Genomic DNA, 6150 nt, shown 5'->3' on the forward strand with positions numbered 1-6150 from the left:
CCTCTGGTTCCTCTTTCACTGACTGCGATTCCTCCTTCCCATTATTCCATTCTTTGAGGAACAGCAGAGGAACAAAAGAAACCTGGTACAAGGACACAGAAGATCTTGTGCTCATGGCGTTGGCAGTCTCCTGCTGAAGGTTTCTGTGGCAGAAGCACACGAAGAGCCATTGCTGGATGTGCAGTTTGCCTCCACTATCTTGCCATAAAATTGCTTAAGGTGCTTGATCCCCTTCCTGGCACAGCACATGAAAAGGGACCATTAAAGGCCTAATACCACCACCTGTTTCTATCTACACTCTGCCTGACTCTTATCTAATCTGTTCTCGTTATCTTTGCATGAACTCCTCAATGTCTTTCTAAACTTAAGATCCTGAAGCATGTCTCTCAAAACGAAGGGGAATTGTATTATTTCCCTATATCTAGTTAGTGCATACAGGGAAAGCATCTTTGATTTGTCAGAAGGCACCTCTGAGCTGACAATACAGAGGGAAGCTGGGCCAAACTAGAAGGAATAATACAGCATTGCAGGAAGATTTGGAGGAACAGGGTAAGAGGGAAGTGAATATCACTGAGGGCTAATTAAAGATACAAGAAGAGTGGATCAGGAGAATGGTGGCTGTCTGGATAAGAGTGTACGTAGCATAATGCATAAACTGCAAATCTGCTGCAGGACACGAGGATACAGCTTAACCCAGGCCCCCAGCAGACCTTAATGGCAGGGATAGTATTCACTCTTAGCTGTGAGTTGAAAGATTATGGATCTGAATTATAAAATCATGTGGGTGTCTGCATGTATGAGAACAAATGCAGAGGTTTCAGAGTAGTTGTATTCTGTCTACCATTTTCACAAAGCACCTATCATGCACTGGGAAATTCAGATGTTTAATAAAATTCTCTCTTATTAGTTATAATATCTTAACTTTCCATCAGCAGCTACCTTTACAGGACAATTGTACTATTGTGTGGGAGATAATTATGGAGTAATATAAGGCCATATGAGGATAATATAAGTATTATTGAGACAGTGTTAACAGTTTTAATCTAAACTGTAGATGTTTCATTCTGCTTTGACATCTATTTCCCTAGAGATCATGGAAAAGCCTGTCATTTTAAGTGAAGGAAAAAAAACCAATCAATTGTTTTGCATGAAAAGTGACCAAAACAATAGCATTATGTGAAGGGAACCCTAACAGTAGAATTAAACACTTCAGTCCAATACAACTCACACTTAAAGAGTGTTTTGTTCATTTTAAAGAGTGACACGATTATTTGTCAGCTTCCATTTGGGAATAGTTTTTGCATGATCTATTCAAACTTTACCTGTCTCAAATATAGTCTTTACGCAATTTCATTGCTTAATTGTATGTCTGATGTTGCATACCTTGGTATTACCAAGAGCATACTCAGGTAATTGTCTTAAAATGTAATAGACAGTAGAAGAAACTGTTCTTTCTCATTAATCTCCAAGGAAGGATTTACAATAGGAGATTTGTTTGTTAAGCCGCCTTGCTGAAATATGTCAAACATTTCTCCTAAATTATCTGATAAATGTCTATTTTCCAGCAGGAAAGAATTCTGTAGTAAGATTCAGTCAAGAACTGCACAAATACACTAGGCTTTTCATCAGCACCTTTTTCATATTTTAATTAAGCAAGTAAAAATCTAATAGACTTAAACTGCATTCAAACACAATCAGCCCTCTCCATATCCATGTGTTTCTCCTTCTCCTGAGGTGCTATTTCTCACCCAGAAGTTGTAAAGCTCTGGTCATACCCATAATCTTCTCAAAAGGATACACAGGGATTGAGTTTCCAACTAAAACCCAAGCAACATTCTCTTCCACAAAACTGTATATATGTTATATATCCTTAGGAGTAAAACCGTGGTTATTAAAACCAGCAATATGTCTAGGGAGAAAAGCAAGGGAAATACAGAATTAAGCAAATACTGTTATTAGGTCATTCCTTCTTCCTCCTCTAAATTCTCAGAAATGGTGGTAGATTGGGAGAATTCTAGTGCAAGAATTTTAGTGCATCGAACTACATACTTAGAATGGGTAATTTACCAAAATGCTATAATACAATCTAGCTCCCAGTATCTCCCTGGAGGATCATACGTACACAGAAGTCCCAGCAGTGTCCTGAGCTGCTCTCACACTCCATACACATCAAAGCACGGGGGGCAGGAAAGTGCCAGGATACAGGATTATCAGGACAAAGTGTTGAACATGATTAGTGCTTACTACATGCAGCTTCTCCTGCCTCAAGAGGAGCAGTGTTTCTCTACTGTCTCCTGGCTATCAAAGCAATATATTTTGCGAAAATATCTTTCCTTTCCAAACATACGTAACTGTCCAAATGAGGATAGTGACATGAATTAAACGTCTGAAGAGGAAACAACCAACTCTATATAGCAGGAATTCATAAACTAGGCTGAGAAAGGCAATGCTTCTTATAAAAAAAAGGGATTTTCAGAGCTGCAACACTTCCTGCCAGACTCTTCCACATGAGGGCATAAAGCTGGAATGGAAAATGGAGGTTCTGAAAGTAAATAAAGAGAACTGGAAGTAGCTATGAGATGAAGTCACCAAGATAAAATGCAGGTGTACAGGAGTTGCAACAGCCAAGAGGGGGCAAATAGTTTCCACAGAAGCTCCTTTGTCATGCTGGGCAGTTACATTTCACTTGAATTGACAGCTCTCTTAAAAAGGGGGAAGGAAAGAAAGTCTTGGGGCAGTAAAAAAGAGTCTGCAAACCACACTGGTGCTCCTTTGGGATGTGCACCTTGAAAACTAACTGTAAATGTCAAATTATGCTTACTTTCACTGAGACAAAGCTGTGGGAGGCCATATGTGGTAATTATGTTTGGTTTTACTGAATTGCCTCAATAAATAGAGATGAAAGATTTTTCTCTTGACAGGCTTTTGGCATACATTGTGGAAGAGTTGAAGCTGGGAAGTCTATAGATCTCTATGCAGAGTTTTCTAGGAAGCTTGCCTTTTTTACCTTCAGTTATTTGGATGCAGCAGGACTGTTGTTACAGTAGAATGAAGAAGGTGAAATGAATTCACTGCGAACCTTCAAAGCACGTAATTGATAAACATATCTGTCGCTATCGCTACCAGTGATAGAGTTTAACTGATTTTACTACCAGAAGTAAACAGAATAAACAAATAGAAATGTGTTTTATTCAGTTTGCAAAGGCCAACAATGACTTGATTCATGCACAAACTCATCTGTGCATACAGCTAACAATTTAGCAAATATTTTTCTTTCACACAAAATGTGATATAAAGAAAAGTCAGATCTGGAATTATTAATTCAGCCCAGAAAAGAGGAGGCTCCGGGGAGACCTGATAGTGGTCTTCCAGTACCTCAAGGGGGCCTACAAGAAAGATGGGGAGAGGCTGTTCAGTAGGGTCTGTTGTGACAGGACGAGGGGTAATGGTTTTAAAATAGAAGAAGGTAGATTTAGATAAGATATTAGGAAAAAATTTTTTACACAGAGGGTGGTGGAACACTGGCACAGGTTGCCCAGAGAGGTGGTGGAAGCCCCATCCCTGGAAACATTCGAGGCCAGCTTGGATGGGGCTCTGAGCAACCTGATCTGGTTGGAGATGTCCCTGCTCCTTGCAGGGGGGTTGGACTAGATGACCTTTGAAGGTCCCTTCCAACCCTAACCATTCTATGATTCTATGATTCTATTACTAGTACATATAGTATATAATATATTAATATATATTAATATATACATTATATATATTAATATATATATAATATATAATATATTACTGATAACTCTGCCTTGGGGCACCAGTGGAAGGATAATGAAGTCACAGCAGTTTCAAAGAAGAGTTGATATGCATTTTTTAATATATTATGGACAAGGATTTACACTTGCTTCTCAGTGATCAGCTCTTGTTCAGATACAGACTTCTAAGCTCTACCATTCCCAAGCTGTTCAGATCATCTTGTTGACTGATAACTGACATTGTTAATTATCATTGATATTTTCTCTCTTTACCGGGAGACAGTTGACCACCATGTACAAAAACATATGTAATTTTTGTATGTTTAAAGAGAGAACAGACTGCACACTAACTTTTTCCATATAAAAAAGGTCAGCTTCTAGGTGGAGATCCCTAGACAGAAGGTTTCATTCATGGCCCATGCCCTGCAGGGTTTTATCACCTTTCTCCTAGTTTCAGCTCCTCCTGTCCTTGTGTAACCTTTCCAAATCCAAGCTGATTCTTGCCAATGGCTTGAGGTCCTGCAGGCTTCTCCCTGTCTGTAAGCTCTGAGACCTGGGCCTTTCTCATTCTGTGGCACTGAGGACTGCAAGCTGAGCCTCATGCCATAAGCTGGTAGTGGATGGATGGATGCGGTACCTTTCCCTGAGGATCTCTGCTGACTCTGTAAAAATGGCACAAAGCCTAAGTAGGTCTTAGACAAATCGATTCCTTTCAGAATAACCTCTTGGCCCATTCAAGTATCAGTAAAACTCCTCCCAGAGCATGAATTACTTGGTGTTGAATGACATGTTCATGTCATGAACGATATGTTTCTTTTTGGTTTGGTTTTTGGTTTTTTTTTTTTTTTTTCTAGTGAAAAAATGACTAACCCAGAGGTGATCTCAAGGGCTTATGGCCCTTTCCCTCTTTTATTGCCTCATCAGCTTCTTCTGAGCCCATGACTCAGCTGTGGATGTCCCACACCCATCCTGTACCTAGAGGGGGCAAAACCCCACCTTTTCTGTAGGTGGTGGCTTTTTGTACAGGGGTACAGAACAAAAAGGTGATCTAATAGATTAGTGTCAATCACATCTGAATAATAGTTGAACTGAAGAAAGCAAGCACACACCTTATTCAAGTAGGCGTTGCTTTCTGTTTTAACCTTGCGAGTAGTGCCATGAAATGAAGACTCTTGAAAAAGTTAGTTTCTAATTTCCGACCTTTCTAGAAAGCAAAGGATTCTTTAGGTTCATTTTCTCACTGGCCACTATTATGATAATGTTCTGTTGCCCTCAGAAGCAGTAAGGTTCTTACTGCTTAATTCAGTAAGAATTATGTCATAACTCAAAGTTGTGCTACTTTAAAAGTGGAAAATTAAAATAAATAAAAAAACCCACAGCCTTTTTCTGCTACTTAGTAAAGGAACAGCACAGGCATGTACTACAACATTGGCAATTCCTGTTAGCTTCAGCTGGGGCCAGGAACTTTCACAGGTCTCAACAAAACTTCTTTGAAATTTTTCAAAACTCTTTTTACAGTTTAAGTTGAATATACTACTCTACCTTCTCTTCTAGATGTGTGCAACAATCTGTTGAAGAACTTCATTCAAAGCAAGAAAATTTATCAACGAGTCTTTTTTTTTCACAGGGTGTGTACAGGTTGCACAAGAGTGCAAGTCTTTGTTCTTAGCAGCATTTCCCTCTGTGCTCTCCCACGGGACTACTGCATAATAGAGCTCTGAGACACCTCTCTGAAAGTTTGAAGTATTTTGGCTACTTTAATTTGTATTACACTGTAAACTGTCTTTAAGACTGTTTATTGAAAATGCCAATGTGCAGAATTCTGGAAATGCAGGTTTTTGATGACATGAGGAGTGTCATGCTGAGCTGGCATCTCAGTTACACTTGCAGATGCACTCAGGTACGCGGGAAGAACAGCTCATGGAATGCTGAATGCTGCTGCTTTGTCTCAGCAATGATTAGCATACTTCAAACTACCATGTTGTAGATTTGCTGGTATTTTTACTGAAATCCGTTCCTTTTGGTGTCACAACCATATTACTTTCAAAATTCCTGCGTTTCCTAGGTTTTCTTTTCAGCACTTCTACTTATCAGATAGACTTTATATGAAACAATTATAAATATTTTTTGAAAATACGCCCGTGATTGACTTCAGGCAAATTATGAGAAACATGATCTGCCAGTATATTATGTTATGGCTTCTATTTTACAAAGATTGCTATCCTTCCAAGGGAGCTGAGGACTGCATGCAGAGCACTAGGAGGACACAGCATTCTTACTGTAAGCAAAGACCCCTCTTGCACAAAAAAATGAAGTGTTGCTTAGCTTTACCTTTGCTCTGCATAAGACAAGGGCTCTCACTGGTTTCCAAACCATACCATCATGCCTCTACTACCCC

The sequence above is a fragment of the Chlamydotis macqueenii genome, chromosome 6, assembly GCF_036417535.1.
Source record: "Chlamydotis macqueenii isolate bChlMac1 chromosome 6, bChlMac1.mat, whole genome shotgun sequence".
Lineage (NCBI taxonomy): Eukaryota > Metazoa > Chordata > Aves > Otidiformes > Otididae > Chlamydotis > Chlamydotis macqueenii.